This window comes from Lucilia sericata, unplaced genomic scaffold (genome assembly GCF_015586225.1).
Source record: "Lucilia sericata isolate MDLA Ls3-8-SP2 unplaced genomic scaffold, ASM1558622v1 Contig001010F_arrow, whole genome shotgun sequence".
NCBI lineage: Eukaryota > Metazoa > Arthropoda > Insecta > Diptera > Calliphoridae > Lucilia > Lucilia sericata.
The window spans coordinates 123,213-142,840 of record NW_023994992.1 but is presented as its reverse complement, the minus strand read 5'-3'; the positions used below and the strand labels follow the sequence as shown (position 1 = coordinate 142,840).

Here is a 19,628-nt window from a genome sequence, read left to right as displayed (position 1 = left end):
CTAGAACAGAACTAGAACAGAACTAGAACAGAACTAGAACAGAACTAGAACAGAACTAGAACAGAACTAGAACAGAACTAGAACAGAACTAGAACAGAACTAGAACAGAACTAGAACAGAACTAGAACAGAACTAGAACAGAACTAGAACAGAACTAGAACAGAACTAGAACAGAACTAGAACAGAACTAGAACAGAACTAGAACAGAACTAGAACAGAACTAGAACAGAACTAGAAACAGAACTAGAACAGAACTAGAACAGAACTAGAACAGAACTAGAACAGAACTAGAACAGAACTAGAACAGAACTAGAACAGAACTAGAACAGAACTAGAACAGAACTAGAACAGAACTAGAACAGAACTAGAACAGAACTAGAACAGAACTAGAACAGAACTAGAACAGAACTAGAACAGAACTAGAACAGAACTAGAACAGAACTAGAACAGAACTAGAACAGAACTAGAACAGAACTAGAACAGAACTAGAACAGAACTAGAACAGAACTAGAACAGAACTAGAACAGAACTAGAACAGAACTAGAACAGAACTAGAACAGAACTAGAACAGAACTAGAACAGAACTAGAACAGAACTAGAACAGAACTAGAACAGAACTAGAACAGAACTAGAACAGAACTAGAACAGAACTAGAACAGAACTAGAACAGAACTAGAACAGAACTAGAACAGAACTAGAACAGAACTAGAACAGAACTAGAACAGAACTAGAACAGAACTAGAACAGAACTAGAACAGAACTAGAACAGAACTAGAACAGAACTAGAACAGAACTAGAACAGAACTAGAACAGAAACTAGAACAGAACTAGAACAGAACTAGAACAGAACTAGAACAGAACTAGAACAGAACTAGAACAGAACTAGAACAGAACTAGAACAGAACTAGAACAGAACTAGAACAGAACTAGAACAGAACTAGAACAGAACTAGAACAGAACTAGAACAGAACTAGAACAGAACTAGAACAGAACTAGAACAGAACTAGAACAGAACTAGAACAGAAACTAGAACAGAACTAGAACAGAACTAGAACAGAACTAGAACAGAACTAGAACAGAACTAGAGAACAGAACTAGAACAGAACTAGAACAGAACTAGAACAGAACTAGAACAACTAGAACAGAACTAGAACAGAACTAGAACAGAACTAGAACAGAACTAGAACAGAACTAGAACAGAACTAGAACAGAACTAGAACAGAACTAGAACAGAACTAGAACAGAACTAGAACAGAACTAAACAGAACTAGAACAGAACTAGAACAGAACTAGAACAGAACTAGAACAGAACTAGAACAGAACTAGAAAGAACTAGAACAGAACAGAACTAGAACAGAACTAGAACAGAACTAGAAAGAACTAGAACAGAACTAGAACAGAACTAGAACAGAACTAGAACAGAACTAGAACAGAACTAGAACAGAACTAGAACAGAACTAGAACAGAACTAGAACAGAACTAGAATAGAACTAGAACAGAACTAGAACAGAACTAGAACAGAACTAACACAACTAGAACAGAACTAGAATACAACCAGAACACAACTTAGAACAGATCTGTAACTTAAGTAGATATGATTTGGATTTGAGGTATAATTGATTTAGAATTGTTTAAAACATAACTGCAGCGAATTTGAAATTGAACTTGACAAGAACTGGAACACAACTAGAGCACAACTAGAATACAACCAGAACACAACTAGAACAGATCTGTAACTTAAGTAGATATGATTGGATTTGAGGTATAATTGATTTAGAATTGTTAAAACATAACTGCAGCGAATTTGAAATTGAACTTGACAATTTATTCCAAATTCTTTTGTCTGTTAATAAACGTTTTTTTTTTTTTTCAAAAAAAATTTAAAACAAATTCTTTTGTATAATTTAACACAAATTGCATTTAAATTGCCGTTACACCTTTATTTAGATTTTTTTTGTGTATGAGAGCAGTCTTTTGTTTTTGGTGTTATTTAGAATTGTTATTTTTGTTTTCACCAGCAACAACAACAACAACAACAATGACAACAACTTTGCTATTGACCGCTTTTTTCGGATTTCATTTCAATGTTTTAGCAGCAACAACAACAATAATAATAATGATATTGTTAACAGCAACCAGAGAGTATGAGTTGACGAGTATTTTGAAGGACGTTTATTACACTTGAGCTTTTGTATTTTTTTTCAGATTTTTTGTTGTTGTTATTTGACTGTGACACTGATTCTGAAGCTGGCCGTAAATCTCAATGATTAAGAACAAAACAAAAAAAATCGACTTATTGACGTCACGTGATGCTTAACGAAGAGTTGTTTTTGTTTGTACGAAATTTTGTTCAACTGCTTTCAATAAACACAATCTTTGTTAAATGAACAAACTGGTAAATGTTGGGGGTTTTATGAGTTCTATTCGATAATCGACAGTGTTTAATTATTATTTTACCTGACTCTGCTCTCCTTATCTTAACAGCTTTAAACTTTAAATATAAATATTAATTGTTTAATTAAATCTCTCGATAAATAATGAAGATGATACTTTTTAACAAACACTCCTCATTTTAAAGATTTAATTAATATATAATGGAATAGAATAGAATCGAATAGATGGTATTTTGTTTTTGGTTTTCAAAAACCTGTTAGTAGTAATTCAACTCTGATACTCTGGGCTAATAGGCTAGTTTATATTGGCAACAACTTAATAGGCCATTTAAGCGTAATTAAGCCAAAAAACAAACCAGTTAGTTAAAAAAGGCTTAAGGCCTTCTTCTTCTCTATTTGTTTGCTTAAACATTGAATTTGTGATATCAGTTACTCGTTCATTGTTAATAGTTTATTTTAGTTTTTATATAAAAACTCATTAATTCATTTTTGTTCTAAAACAAAACGTAAAAATATCATTAAGTGAAAATTACCAAATTTATATCAACAAAACAAACACTATTAAATGAAAAAAAAAAAAAACAAAAATAATGTTTAAAAACATTAATTAATTTTTTTTTATATTTTTTGTATAGACGAAGTAAACTGTAATGGGTCAATAGCTGAAAGCAAGGTTCTTTTAGCAAACGCATGAACGTTTGCGTTTAAGCACGATTTTATGGCTTAAAACATAATTGGCGTTTCAAAACTAATAAAGCTTTAAATGGCTCTTTAGTTTAATGTTTCTATAAATTGTTAATATTTTTTTATATAAACAAAATTGAAAGTACACTCGTAAATATAAAAAAAGAAAGGAATTTATTTGTTATTAAAAAAAGTGATGTAAGAGATTTGAAAATTACAAAGCTACTAAAATTAAAATTACACATAATTTTTCATATATAACATTTTTTAATACTAAGCTTCAAGACTTTAATTTTTAATATTTTTTTCAGATCTAGCTCAATTCAAGTTCATTTTCAGCTCTTTTCTAGTTCTAGTTCCAGTTCTGTTCTAGTTCTGTTCTAGTTCTGTTCTAGTTCGTTCTAGTTCTGTTCTAGTTCTGTTCTAGTTCTGTTCTAGTTCTGTTCTAGTCTGTTCTAGTTCTGTTCTAGTTCTGTTCTAGTTCTGTTCTAGTTCTGTTCTAGTTCTGTTCTAGTTCTGTTCTAGTTCTGTTCTAGTTCTGTTCTAGTTCTGTTCTAGTTCTGTTCTAGTTCTGTTCTAGTTCTGTTCTAGTTCTGTTCTAGTTCTGTTCTAGTTCTGTTCTAGTTCTGTTCTAGTTCTGTTCTAGTTCTGTTCTAGTTCTGTCTAGTTCTGTTCTAGTTCTGTTCTAGTTCTGTTCTAGTTCTGTTCTAGTTCTGTTCTAGTTCTGCTAGTTCTGTTCTAGTTCTGTTCTAGTTCTGTTCTAGTTCTGTTCTAGTTCTGTTCTAGTTCTGTTCTAGTTCTGTTCTAGTTCTGTCTAGTTCTGTTCTAGTTCTGTTCTAGTTCTGTTCTAGTTCTGTTCTAGTTCTGTTAGTTTCTGTCTAGTTCTGTTCTAGTTCTGTTCTAGTTCTGTTCTAGTCTGTTCTAGTTCTGTTCTAGTTCTGTTCTAGTTCTGTTCTAGTTCTGTTCTAGTTCTGTTCTAGTTGTTCTAGTTCTGTTCTAGTTCTGTCTAGTTCTGTCTAGTTCTGTTCTAGTTCTGTTCTAGTTCTGTTCTAGTTCTGTTCTAGTTCTGTTCTAGTTCTGTTCTAGTTCTGTTCTAGTTCTGTTCTAGTTCTGTTCCTAGTTCTGTTCTAGTTCTGGTTCTAGTTCTGTTCTATTCTGTTCTAGTTCTGTTCTAGTTCTGTTCTAGTTCTGTTCTAGTTCTGTTCTAGTTCTGTTCTAGTTCTGTTTCTAGTTCTGTTCTAGTTCTGTTCTAGTTCTGTTCTAGTTCTGTTCTAGTTCTGTTCTAGTTCTGTTCTAGTTCTGTTCTAGTTCTGTTCTAGTTCTGTTCTAGTTCTGTTCTAGTTCTGTTCTAGTTTCTGTTCTAGTTCTGTTCTAGTTCTGTTCTAGTTCTGTTCTAGTTCTGTTCTAGTTCTGTTCTAGTTCTGTTCTAGTTCTGTTCTAGTTCTGTTCTAGTTCTGTTCTAGTTCTGTTCTAGTTCTGTTCTAGTTCTGTTCTAGTTCTGTTCTAGTTCTGTTCTAGTTCTGTTCTAGTTCTGTTCTAGTTCTGTTCTAGTTCGTTCTAGTTCTGTTCTAGTTCTGTTCTAGTTCTGTTCTAGTTCTGTTCTAGTTCTGTTCTAGTTCTGTTCTAGTTCTGTTCTAGTTGTTCTAGTTCTGTTCTAGTTCTGTTCTAGTTCTGTTCTAGTTCTGTTCTAGTTCTGTTTAGTTCTGTTCTAGTTCTGTTCTAGTTCTGTTCTAGTTCTGTTCTAGTTCTGTTCTAGTTCTGTTCTAGTTCTGTTCTAGTTCTGTTCTAGTTCTGTTCTAGTTCTGTTCTAGTTCTGTTCTAGTTCTGTTCTAGTTCTGTTCTAGTTCTGTTCTAGTTCTGTTCTTTTTTGTTCTGTTCTAGTTCTGTTCTAGTTCTGTTCTAGTTCTGTTCTAGTTCTGTTCTAGTTCTGTTCTAGTTCTGTTCTAGTTCTGTCTAGTTCTCTAGTTCTGTTCTAGTTCTGTTCTAGTTCTGTTCTAGTTCTGTTCTAGTTCTGTTCTAGTTCTGTTCTAGTTCTGTTCTAGTTCTGTTCTAGTTGTTCTAGTTGTTCAGTTCTGTTCTAGTATGTTCAGTTCTGTTCTAGTTCTTTCTAGTTCTTTTCTAGTTTTTTCTAGTTCTTTCTAGTTCTGTTCTAGTTCTGTTCTAGTTCTGTTCTAGTTCTGTTCTAGTTCTGTTCTAGTTTGTTCTAGTCTGTTCTAGTTCTGTTCTAGTTCTGTTCTAGTTCTGTTCTAGTTCTGTTCTAGTTCTGTTCTAGTTCTGTTCTAGTTCTGTTCTGTTCTAGTTCTGTTCTAGTTCTGTTCTAGTTATGTTCTAGTTTGTTCTAGTTTCTGTTCTAGTTCTGTTCTAGTTCTGTTCTAGTTCTGTTCTAGTTCTGTTCTATTTGTTCTAGTTCTGTTCTAGTTCTGTTCTAGTTTGTTCTAGTTCTGTTCTAGTTCTGTTCTAGTTTGTCTAGTTCTGTTCTAGTTTGTTCTAGTTCTGTTCTAGTTCTGTTCTAGTTCTGTTCTATCTTTGTTCTAGTTCTGTTCTAGTTTGTTTAGTTCTGTTCTTTTTTTTTTCTTTCTGTTTTCTAGTTCTGTTCTAGTGTTCTAGTTTGTTCTAGTTCTGTTCTAGTTCTGTTCTAGTTCTGTTCTAGTTCTGTTCTAGTTCTGTTCTAGTTCTGTTCTAGTTCTGTTCTAGTTCTGTTCTAGTTCTGTTCTAGTTCTGTTCTAGTTCTGTTCTAGTTCTGTTCTGGTTCTGTTCTAGTTCTGTTCTAGTTCTGTTCTAGTTCTGTTATAGTCTGTCCTTTTTTGTTCTAGTTCTATTCTGGGTTTGTTTACTTTCTTAATAATGATAAAAACCTCACCAGTCTCTAAACAACCCCTTGCATATTATAAATATTACCCAAACTATCATCAATATTTCCCCCCAAAAAAGTAGGAATATACCACAATTTCAATTTAGCAGCTTTTTGTTTGTCTTAATAGTGATGAAACAATTAAAATCCTGGCAAAAGGTCTTTGTTGCCAATAAAAGCACTAAAATAAAGCAGCAATACACACAGGATAAAACGACAGAAAAAGGAGTGGGGGAGTGTGAAAAAAACAAAAGGATTCGTAGCAATCAACTTTAAAGTAAACTCAAACGAATTGAAAACACTGAACTAACAATAACTAAATAACAGCAACAAAAGCAAACAGAAAAAATCGAAGCAAAATATGGTACTTAAAAACCAGACAAGATAATGATACACTAAAGTCCTGGATATTTAAGCAATATGCATTATAAGAAGCAAATTTAAACAGGAGCAGAAGGAGGTGAACGATAGAGGCAACATAGCTATATAATGAAGGGGCAAAATGAATGTGTAAGAGAATAATGAATGGATGAATATCTGGTGTACTATAGAAAAGCCCAAAATAGCATACCTAATGCCTTGGTGCACATTAAACTGCAAATAAACCATAAATATCACAAGCATGGGCTATAAAACCGAAAAACACGTTTAGCATACTAAATACTAGCAACACATACATACATATATCAATACAAACATGCAACACTTAAACATTAAACTTCATTTCCAACATAAAATGAGGCAAAAGTAAGAAGAAAAATATACAAAAGACTGCAAACTCTCTTTTACACACACACATGTTCACAGCTAAATGACGATGAAGAAGAACACAGCAGCAACCATAAACTGTTATTAGTATTGTAAGGAGTAGAGGAAAAGGAACTAGTTACCAGTTGTTGCTGCTGTTGTTCTCTTTATTGTTGTTGAGAATTTTAAATAACACACATACAACAACAAAAGCCCAACAAATAAAAACAATTGGAACATAAAGAGAAAACTTCAACATAAATATTAGGAAATGAAAAGGAAGAGTATAAGTATGGGCGAAATGATGTACTACTCCATGGCACAAATACTTTGTCGTTCCTTTTTTTCTTAAAAAAAATGTTTAAAGTTTTGTAATTGAGTAGTAGTTATGGAGCATTCACAAAGACATTAATAACCATATGGTTGTTATTTCGGCATTCAGCATTTGCAACAAAAAACTACAACAAAAAGGAAACAAAAAAACTGAAAAAAATTGGGTTGGTGTCCTTATTAAAATATGTTACAGGGGAACAAAAAAGAGAAAAACTAAAACAGATCTAGATCAAACTAGAACAGAACTAGAACAAACTACACTAGAACAAAAGAGGACAGAACTCGGACAGAACTAGAACAGAACTAGAACAGAACTAGAACAGAACTAGAACAGAACTAGAACAGAACTAGACAAACTAGAACAGAACTAGAACAGAACTAGAACAGAACTAGAACAGAACTAGAACAGAACTAGAACAGAACTAGAACAGAACTAGAACAGAACTAGAACAGAACTAGAACAGAACTAGAACAGAACTAGAACAGAACTAGAACAGAACTAGAACAGAACTAGAACAGAACTAGAACAACTAGAACAGAACTAGAACAGAACTAGAACAGAACTAGAACAGAACTAGAACAGAACTAGAACAGAACTAGAACAGAACTAGAACAGAACTAGAACAGAACTAGAACAGAACTAGAACAGAACTAGAACAGAACTAGAAAAACGACTAGAACGAACTAGAACAGAACTAGAACAGAACTAGAACAGAACTAGAACAGAACTAGAACAGAACTAGAACAGAACTAGAACAGAAAGAACAGAACTAGAACAAACTAGAACAGAACTAGAACAGAACTAGAACAGAACTAGAACAGAACTAGAACAGACTAGAACAGAACTAGAACAGAACTAGAACAGAACTAGAACAGAACTAGAACAGAACTAGAACAGAACTAGAACAGAACTAGAACAGAACTAGAACAGAACTAGAACAGAACTAGAACAGAACTAGAACAGAACTAGAACAGAACTAGAACAGAACTAGAACAGAACTAGAACAGAACTAGAACAGAACTAGAACAGAACTAGAACAGAACTAGAACAGAACTAGAACAGAACTAGAACAGAACTAGAACAGAACTAACAGAACTAGAACAGAACTAGAACAGAACTAGAACAGAACTAGAACAGAACTAGAACAGAACTAGAACAGAACTAGAACAGAACTAGAACAGAACTAGAACAGAACTAGAACAGAACTAGAACATAACTAGAACTAGAACAGAACAGAACGAACTAGAACAGAACTAGAACAGAACTAGAACAGAACTAGACAGAACTAGAACAGAACTAGAACAGAACTAGAACAGAACTAACAGAACTAGAACTATAAAAAGTAAACTTTGCAAAATATACTATAAAAATTTAATTTTGCAAAAATTTCCTATAAAAGTAAATTTAGCAAAAACTTCCTTTAATAGTAAAATTTTGTGAAAATTAGCTATAAAAAGTAAATTTTGTGAAAATTTGCTATAAAAAGTAAATTTTGCGAAAATTTCCTATAAAAAGTTAATTTTGCGAAAATTTCCTATAAAATGTTAATTTTGCGAAAATTTCCTATAAAAAGTAAATTTTGCGAAAATTTGCTATAAAAAGTAAATTTTGCGAAAATTTCCTATAAAGTTAAATTTTTGAAAATTTCCTTAAACTAAAAATTTTTTGGGAAAATGTCTTAAGAATAACAGGAAAAACTTACCTTAGGATTCAAAAATATTTGATTGTTTTTCAAAATACGCTGCAAATATTCTATGAAAATAATCTGCAAAAAAAAAAAGAAATAAATTTTATTATTAATTGAATGTTAGAAAGGTTATCGATGAAAATATAATTATTTAATTTTAGGGAAAATTTTCCTTAATTGACCACTGTCTGTGTGAGGTTTAAAACAATATTAAAAACATTTTGTGAAAAGAGAACAATATTCCTCTTAAACAATAATGTTGCAATTATAAATGGCAATTTTCTATCCCCAAAAACAAACAAACATTTCATTACATTTTTAACAATCGTAGAAAAGACATTAATTAAACATTACTTATACGCCACATAGTCTGATACGGTTTTCTTAATGCATATAAATGTTGTACATATTTTGCAACATTTTAAGATATTTAAGGCAAACATGGAGGGGAAACACATACATATATTAAGGTGGAAAAATTAAATAGTAAATACAAATATCTTTTTATTTTTATTATTTGTTGTTTTTATTTAAGTCTAAGGAATATTTGTGGTGGCAACATTTATAAAGATTTATTTTGCAAATTATAAGTGACAGCAAACGCATTTTATTGCCAACGCACGTACAAGGAATTTATAAAATTTATTTGTAAAACAACAACAGCAAAAAAAACATAACAATTGCAAAACAAACTAATAAACCAGGAACAGTAACAGCAACAACAATAACATTATAGACAAAGACAAATACATGAAGAATAAAAAACTTACAGGAAACGTACACTTACACAAACAAAAGAATTTATGGTGTTGGAAGAAAAAGTTTTGCGTTTTGTCTGTGAGAGAGTAAGTAAATGAGCAGAATACCAATATTGTTTGTTCATACTTTTAAAATACATTTAGTAGAGCGGGAAGGGATTTAAATAACAAGTTTCTGTACAAAAACGATTTGCATAACTATTTATTTAGAAGAAGCTTTCTGAACATGTAGCAGCAGCTTTATAAATAAAGGAAAGAGGAAATAAATACGAAAACAAAATATGGCAAAAACAAAACATTACAATTGTGGTGGATTTTTTGCAATTAATATGCTAAAAACGCATATTGTTAGTGGATTTTATATAATTCTGGCCACTTTTGCAAACAAATGATGGAAAGCAATAGCAACAACTAGTTATAACAATAGCAGCAACCACCAGGACAATGGAAACAAATGAAAATGATCATTTACATAATAGAAAAAATAACAACAACAAAACATGAAAATATTAACGGTGAAGTGAAGAAAAAGTCAGTTAAATAAGCTGAATTAGAACTAACTAGAACTGAACTAGAAGAACTAGAACTGAACTAGAACTGAACTAGAACTGAACTAGAACTGAACTAGAACTGAACTAGACTGAACTAGAACTGAACTAGAACTGAACTAGAACTGAACTAGAACTGAACTAGAACTGAACTAGAACTGAACTAGAACTGAACTAGAACTGAACTAGAACTGAACTAGAACTGAACTAGAACTGAACTAGAACTGAACTAGAACTAGAACTGACTAGAACTGAACTAGAACTGAACTAGAACTGAACTAGAACTGAACTAGAACTGAAACTAGAACTGAACTAGAACTGAACTAGAACTGAACTAGAACTGAACTAGAACTGAACTAGAACTGAACTAGAACTGAACTAGAACTGAACTAGAACTGAACTAGAACTGAACTAGAACTGAACTAGAACTGAACTAGAACTGAACTAGAAACTGAACTAGAACTGAACTAGAACTGAACTAGAACTGAACTAGAACTGAACTAGAACTGAACTAGAACTGAACTAGAACTGAACTAGAACTGAACTAGAACTGAAACTAGAACTGAACGTAGAACTGAACTAGAACTGAACTAGAACTGAACTAGAACTGAACTAGAACTGAACTAGAACTGAACTAGAACTGAACTAGAACTGAACTAGAAACTGACTAGAACGAACTAGAACTGAACTAGAACTGAACTAGAACTGAACTAGAACTGAACTAGAACTGAACTAGAAACTGAACTAGAACTGAACTAGAACAGAACTACAACTGAACTGCTACACTGACTATCCCTTTCTCCGTGTTCCCTCGTTTTTCTGGATTGTATTCATTACTGTTTAGTTACTGGCTGGCTAGCTGATGATAAAACCATAAGGAAAACTTACTAGCTGAATAACAAAAAAAAAAGAAACACCCAACAATACACCAAGGAAATTTTGAAAACATTTATACTTAAAATAAATACTAAATACAAGTTTTACTAACGAGAGCACATTCACTAAATATAACGAGCACACATGCATATTCAATGCTATTCATACCAAACAACAGGAACAACAACAATCAATTGTCTAAATTGCAACGTTTAAATACTTTATAAATAACTTAACAAAAAAAAACAATAGCACAAAACTTTGGGTTTCCCTAAATAAACAATGCACATGAGCATTTTTTCTCTATTTATTTAAACAAAAAAAATACAAAAAAGCTCTGATATAAATCTAAACTTTTTCCCTTTCCCCCAAAATACATAGTTTCTTTTCCACACACTCTCTTAAAAAAAAGGAAACAGACCAACAATAAAACTTTCTGGATCAACATTTTCTAATACACACATACAAACATTTGGAGCAAAAGGGAAAAAACGGGAGGCAAACTAAAGAAAAAACGGGATCAACTCTTAAAGTTTTTGTTTAGAGACCGACAACAAAACAAAAAAGAAATTCATATTAGGAAAGCTATAATAAAAAAGCAACAGCAACATATAGAATGGAAAACATTTATCATGTTTTTTATTTAAAAAACAATTGCAGTTCTTATTTAAATAAAACTAAATATAAAGAAATAAAAAAGTTAAACACACATAAATACGTGTATTTCATTATTAAAATATGTATTTAATCAAAATAGTTCAGTTCTAATGTAGTTTTAGTTCTAATGTAGTTTAGTTCCTAAATTTAGTTGATTTGCTTTTCTGTTCTAGTTCTGTTCTAGTTCTGTTCTAGTTCTGTTCTAGTTCTGTTCTAGTTCTGTTCTAGTTCTGTTCTAGTTCTGTTCTAGTTCTGTTCTAGTTCTGTTCTAGTTCTGTTCTAGTTCTGTTCTAGTTCTGTTCTAGTTCTGTTCTAGTTCTGTTCTAGTTCTGTTCTAGTTCTAGTTCTGTTCTAGTTCTGTTCTAGTTCTGTTCTAGTTCTGTTCTAGTTCTGTTCTAGTTCTGTTCTAGTTCTGTTCCAGTTCTGTTCTAGTTCTGTTCTAGTTCTGTTCTAGTTCTGTTCTAGTTCTGTTCTAGTTCTGTTCTAGTTCTGTTCTGGTTCTGTTCTAGTTCTGTTCTAGTTCTGTTCTAGTTCTGTTCTAGTTCTGTTCTAGTTCTGTTCTAGTTCTGTTTCTAGTTCTGTTCTAGTTCTGCTAGTTCTGTTCTAGTACTGTTCTAGTTCTGTTCTAGTAGTTCTAGTTCTGTTCTAGTCTGTTCTAGTTCTGTTCTAGTTCTGTTCTAGTTCTGTTCTAGTTCTGTTCTAGTTCTGTTCTAGTTCTGTTCTAGTTCTGTTCTAGTTCTGTTCTAGTTCTGTTCTAGTTCTGTTCTAGTTCTGTTCTAGTAGTTCTAGTTCTAGTTCTGTGTTTCTAGTTCTGTTTCTAGTTCTGTTCTAGTTTCTGTTCTAGTTCCGTTCTAGTTCTGTTCTAGTTCTGTTCTAGTTTGTCTGTTTTTCTATTTCTGTTCTAGTTCTGTTCTAGTTCTGTTCTATTTCTGTTTCTAGTTCTGTCTAGTTTTGTTCTAGTTCTGTTCTAGTTCTGTTCTAGTTTCTGTTCTAGTTCTGTTCTAGTTCCGTTCTAGTTGTTCTAGTTCTGTTCTGTTTCTGTCTAGTTCTGTTCTAGTTCTGTTCTAGTTCTGTTCTAGTTCTGTTCTAGTTCTGTTCTAGGGTCTGTTCTAAGTTCTGTTATAGTTCTGTTGCCTAGTTCTGGTCTAGTCTGTTCTAGTTCTGTTCTAGTTCTGTTCTAGTTCTGTTCTAGTTCTGTTCTAGTTTCTGTTCTAGTTTTGTGTCTAGTTCGTTTAGGTTTGTTCTAGTTCTGCTTTTAGTCTGTAGTCTAGTTCTGTTCTAGTCTGTTCTAGTTCTGTTCTAGTTCTGTTTAGTTCTGTTCTAGTTCTGTTCTAGTTCTGTTTCTAGTCTGTTCTAGATTCTGTTCTAGTTCGTCTCGTATGTTCTGTTCTAGTCTGTTCTAGTTCTAGTTCTGTTCTAGTTCTTTATCTGTTCTTTTGTTCTGTTTCTGTTCTAGTTCTGTTCTGTTCTAGTTCTGTTCTGTTCTAGTTCTGTTCTAGTTCCCTTTTAGTACTAGTTCTGCTATCTTTTCACATTTTTTCCTATTTTATTCAAATTCCTTTTTTAAAAAGTGCTAAATTCATTTAAGTATATTATGTGTTTAACATATAAAATCCTTGTAAAAATATGAAAATGTAATGAATACGATTTACCATATTCTTTTCATATTATAAACTCAAATAATAATGAATATAGAAATAGGGAAAAATTTATATTTTCAAATTACTACCAAGAATCCAAATTGTTCATTCACAATTTAAACTAGAAATTGTAAAGCATAATAATAAGTATGAAAAGCAATTTTTAGCACAAACCAAAAAATAAAAAACAAAATAAACAATCAGGGAAAATTTGTTGATTTTTTATTGTAAGAAAAACTAAATGCGAAAAGCAGTTGTAAAATATTCAAGTGAACTGAAAACCAAATGCTACAGCAACAACTACTATTTACTACTGCTGAAGTACTTAGTAGAGTGGTAGTTGAAGCAGCAGCAACAATAATAACAACAACGATAGAAACAGAAAATTTTGTAAAAATTCTTTAGCAATTTTTTTTTTTTTTTTTTTCTTTCATATAGAAAATGGCACAATAAATATTTTTTATGTTATAAAAACATCATGATTGTTAAAAATGTAAAACTATAAATGCAACAAAAATAACAACAACTAAAGCAAACGATTGCAAAAAAAAATAAATATAAAAAAACTGAAAATATTGCAAAGATATAAAATAATAAAAACCATATGAAAATTGTGTATGAATATGTATGGAAAAAGAATGTTGAAATATTTATAAGCGCTTATGTATGTTAATACTTGTGTAAGAGCGAGAGAGGGAGATAATATAGAGAGGTGGCAGTGTTATAGGGATTATGCCAGCATAGCTGTTTAACGCGTCCTTAATAAAAATAAAAAAAAAAAACAAAAAAGGAAGGCTAATTTAAAAAGTTTTAAAAAAGTACAATTTTTAAAAACGTTGTATTTTATGAAAATGGTAGTAGAATTATGAAATATTTCTAATTTACAATAGACATAATTTCTGGACATAAATAATGCATTTTCAATTTTGTTCAAAATTTCAAGTAATTTTGCTACTGCCATAGTCTTTTAAGTTTAGGTATGTATGTATGTATATGTTATATGTGTATACTAAATAAATGTATAATAAAAATTCAAGCAGACATACAAACACCGAGACAGACAGACAGACAGACAAACTGAACGGACAGACAGACATATAACATAACAACAACAAGCAACAAGAAGTGGTAAATTTCAAAACTATTCGAGTATGTTTTATATGCATGAATATCGGTTTATGCATATGTTATATATATGGCTCTGTATGAGTATCTATATGTGTTTTTGTGTATAAGGATATTATAGTAACGAGTTGAAAGTGGTTATATTGGATATGCTTACTTACAGTTAAAGTAAGTATAAGTACTCGTTTTGTATATTTGTCTAGATGTTTTAGTGTTAAAAAATATAAAAACTTTATCAACAATCTAGATAAAAATTCTAGCAGGAAAAGAAAATAATATCATTATTTTGAAATAAAATGTAGCATAACTATCAAAAGAAACATAAAGAAAAAAATCCTTTTTATAACAAAAAAAGTTTAAAAATTTGTATTTTCTTCCTATCGCTAAGGGTCATATACTTAAATTTTCATTATTTTGCTATAATTTCTTTCATTTCTGTTTGTCATAGATATAGTATATGTATACAGTTTAACAACTTTGAAACAATTTGCAAAGATTTATATTTGCTAACATTCATACATACAGAGCAAAGTATAAACGAAAATCACAAATAAAACTGTAAAAATTTTAGAAAAAAAAAAGTAAGAAACAATAACGCTCAAAAAACAACTCTTCAAAAAATACAATTTTAATCAAATAAATACATAAATTTTAAAAAAATATTCTGGATTATAGCAATTAAATAGAAATTCAAAAAAGAAGAATTTTTCTACGTACACTAACAAAAGCTTTATATCCTAAAAATAATAGTAAATAAAATAAATTTAATATAGATAACCTTAACAAACTAAACTCGAACAGGATTAGAACAGAACTAAAACAGAACTAGAACAGAACTAGAACTAGAACAGAACTAGAAGTAGAAAAGAACTAGAAAAGAAATAGAAAAGAACTAGAACAGAACTAGAACAGAACTAGAACAGAACTAGAACAGAACTAGAACAGAACTAGAACAGAACTAGAACAGAACTAGAACAGAACTAGAACAGAACTAGAACAGAACTAGAACAGAACTAGAACAGAACTAGAACAGAACTAGAACAGAACTAGAACAGAACTAGAACAGAACTAGAACAAAACTAGAACAGAACTAGAACAGAACTAGAACAGAACTAGAACAGAACTAGAACAGAACTAGAACAGAACTAGAACAGAACTAGAACAGAACTAGAACAGAACTAGAACAGAACTAGAACAGAACTAGAACAGAACTAGAACAGAACTAGAACAGAACTAGAACAGAACTAGAACAGAACTAGAACAGAACTAGAACAGAATTAGAACAGAACTAGAACAGAACTAGAACATAGAACAGAACTAGAACAGAACTAGAACAGAACTAGAACAGAACTAGAACAGAACTAGAACAGAACTAGAACAGAACTAGAACAGAACTAGAACAGAACTAGAACAGAACTAGAACAGAACTAGACAGAACTAGAACAGAACTAGAACAGAACTAGAACGGAACTAGAACCAGAACAAAACTATAACTAGAAATTTTGTTTACAATCTTTATCAGTATTTTTCTAAATAGCAAAAATTAGCTTTAAAATTCCGTCTTTAATACCAACAAAAATGTTAATCATTAAGACTGACATTATTTTAGTCTTCATTTTTATTTTTATATTTCTACAATATTAAGCCTTCGTTGTCCTTGTTGTAACTCATACAGTTACTATAATAAAACCCCTTTTTCTAACCTTGTTAAACCAACAACGAATACATTTCAAACAACTGAGGGAGAAGAAGGAAATAAACTCATCCACTGAGAAAGAACTTTAACTACAAAAACATAAATTCCTTCAGTGCTTAACGCACACTTAAACTATGAGAAAAACTTTGATTATCAAATTTTTTCTGTCAACAACTTAAGATAGATGAGCCTTTTATGTACGACGACTAGTCGAAATAGACGACGACGAAGTCTTAGTCGAAGTCTATGAAAAATACAGAAAAAAATTCAAACAAACAAAAAACCGATAGAACTTGTGAACAAAAACAAATAAAACATTACAACAACAAAAGAAAAGCAATAATAATAATAAAAACAACAAAATCCCTGAATAAAAGATGCAGAGAAGTAGAAATTCCTTTATTTTTTTTTTTTTTCATTTGTCTCAGAATATGTATTAACGAACATACGTGTGAGTTGTGTGTGTGTTGTATATTTTATGTACAAGAGCAGATATAACAAGTTGATAAGTTAAGAGAAAAAAAAGAAAAAAAATATGGAGAAATAATACTTTTATAGAGACAGACTATAGGTTTACTTGTAATGGTAATAGTGTAGTTTACAAAACAAAAAAAAAACAGTAGCAGAATTAAGCAGAGCAGAAAAAAAATTTAAACGCAAAATTGAGGTAATTTTTAAATAGACAATATTTCAAGTGGGACAATAATAAAGGAAATAGACAAAAGTTGGAGAATTCAAAAAGTTAAATTAGAAAATAAATTTATTCTTTTAATTAATAAAAAAAAGAGCAAATGTTACACAAAGAAAGGCGTATGATTGTTATTTATTTCATACACAAATTAAATATTAAGTATACGTAAGGGTATGATGTATTAAGCAAAATTAATATCTCTGTTCTATTTTTAGTTCTGTTCAAGTTCTATTCTAGTTCTGCTCTAGTTTTAGTTCTGTTCTAGTTTTAGTTCTGTACTAGCTCTGTTCTAGTTCTGTTCTAGTTCTGTTCTAGTTCTGTTCTAGTTCTGTTCTAGTTCTGTTCTAGTTCTGTTCTAGTTCTGTTCTAGTTCTGTTCTAGTTCTGTTCTAGTTCTGTTCTAGTTCTGTTCTAGTTCTGTTCTAGTTCTGTCTGTTCTAGTTCTGTTCTAGTTCTGTTCTAGTTCTGTTCTAGTTCTGTTCTAGTTCTGTTCTAGTTCTGTTTCTAGTTCTGTTCTAGTTCTGTTCTAGTTCTGTTCTAGTTCTGTTCTAGTCTGTTCTAGTTCTGTTCTAGTCGTTCTAGTTCTGTTCTAGTTCTGTTCTAGTTTCTGTTCTAGTTCTGTTCTAGTTCTGTTCTAGTTCTGTTCTAGTTATGTTCTAGTTCTGTTCTAGTTCTGTTCTAGTTCTGTTCTAGTTCTGTTCTAGTTCTGTTCTAGTTCTGTTCTAGTTCTGTTCTAGTTCTGTTCTAGTTCTGTTCTAGTTCTGTTCTAGTTCTGTTCTAGTATCTGTTCTAGTATGTTCTAGTTCTGTTCTAGTTCTGTTTCTAGTTCTGTTCTAGTTCTGTTCTAGTTCTGTTCTAGTTCTGTTCTGTCTAGTTTCTGTTCTGTTCTAGTTCTGTTCTAGTTCTGTTCTGTTCTAGTTCTGTTCTAGTTCTAGTTCTAGTTCTGTTCTAGTTCTGTTCTAGTTCTGTTCTAGTTCTGTTCTGTTCTAGTTCTAGTTCTGTCCTAGTTCTGTTCTAGTTCTGTTCTAGTTCTGTTCTAGTTCAGTTCTTGTTCTGTTCTGTTCTAGTTCTGTTCTGTTCTAGTTCTGCTCTAGTTCTGTTCTAGTTCTGTTCTAGTTCTGTTCTGTTCTGTTCTAGTTCTGTTCTAGTTTTGTTCTAGTTCTGTTCTAGTTCTGTTGTAGTTCTGTTGTAGTTCTGTTCTAGTTCTGTTCTAGTTCTGTTCTAGTTCTGTTCTAGTTCTGTTCTAGTTCTGTTCTTTTTCTGTTCTAGTTCTGTTCTAGTTCTCTTCTAGTTCTCTTCTAGTTCTGTTCTAGTAAATTTTTTATTTCTCTTTATAAATCTTAAATACTTTATTTTAATCTTAATTTTTTAAGCAACAAAACCCCTCAAAGCATTAAAATTTTAACAGGAAATTGAATTTTCTTAAAATAAAAATGTTTTCAGAAAATAAAATATAAAAAATACTACAGCTTTTAAGACAAGTATTAAGATAATTGCTTGAACAAGAATAAAGCAAAAAAATATATAAATTATAACAGGAAGTGTGTTGAAGTATTATCATTCTTCATTCTATTTATCAATACAGCAACAACCACAACTAACAACAACAATAACATTTGGAATATGCAATTTTTCTTTCATTTACCAGTAAATCAACTGCAGCATCAACATCAGCAGCAACATGATTATTATCCCACTTATTTAACAACCTAAACATAATGAACATTATAAACATCATAATGATTATTATCACATTATCATTATAATGCTGGAAATATTTTCTCTATATAGAATAAAATATTTTTAAGTGTAGGAAAATGTTTAACAACAGAGATGATTGCTAAAAAGTGGGAGGGAATGGGAGTTTTAACTGATTTCATTTAAAACATAATCAAATAACAGGAATAGGAGAGCTAACGAGTATTAAGAGTGAGAGAAAGAGTAATTGTATGTTTAAATTATATTGAATGTATGTGCGTTGAGGATTTCCTATATTAAAATATGTTGGTTTATATGTGTGAGTGTGAGTATGTATATGTTTGTTTAAGTATATTTGTTTGTATATTAAGGCAATCAACAAATATTTAGTTTTCAATTAGTTTAGCATTTAAATGAAAGCCAGAAAGAGATAGAGAGAGAGAGAGGAAGGAATAAAATGCATTTATTTCAGCAATAAAGATATACTTTAGATACAAAACGAGAAAGAGTGGGATCGAATATATGATTGAAATGTTATACAGAATAAAAAAGAGAGAGAATACCAACAAAGATAAGGATTAATTAAGCATTTGACATACAAACATTAAAGATAAAAATCATTAAATGCCAATTGAAAATAAATTTTAATTTATGCACAAAAAGAAAAATGTCTACACATGACAGACATGAACACATGATGGAATGTATAGAAAATATATAAAAATACTATAAGGATTAAAATTAGTTTGTTGATAAATAAATAACTTAATTTAGACATCAAAAAGGAAATTAGATTTAAATTAAATGGTTTATAAAAATAAACAGGATGTTTAAACGGAGTTTAAGGTTTAGCAACATTGTTCCTCAACTTAGTTTAACAACTTTGTAGCTCAACTTTGTTTAACAACATTTTAGTTTTTACAGAATTTTCTATAAATTTTTTAATTTAAAATTATTTTACACTTTAAAAAAATTCCTTTACACTTGACTTCATATTCAGTTGCTAAAAGTAGCACTAAATCTAAAAATATTTCCATTACTTGTGTCTACTTAGTTTTGTTCCCCTCTTCCAACCCAAATAAAAAAAACTATTTAGAAAATAACTAAAGTTTTGAATGATTTTTTTCTTTTCATTTTGTCACTGACATCTAGAAATATTAATGTTGTGACGCAGAAAGCAAAAAAAACTATTAAAGCAACAACAACAATAAAAGCTGACAACAAATAGTGGAAATAATAACAAC

The 19,628-nt window shown here is 30.7% G+C and overlaps 1 long non-coding RNA gene across 2 annotated transcripts in view; it reads right to left on the bottom strand.

Moving 5' to 3' along the window:
* The window catches only part of LOC119609585, an 80,782-nt gene that overhangs the window by 29,932 nt on the left and 31,222 nt on the right, over positions 1 to 19,628 (bottom strand). For both annotated transcript variants that reach the window (XR_005231938.1, XR_005231939.1), the window contains exon 2: positions 8,712 to 8,774. This is a non-coding gene — a long non-coding RNA (uncharacterized LOC119609585). The remainder of the gene's footprint in view (positions 1 to 8,711; positions 8,775 to 19,628) is intronic.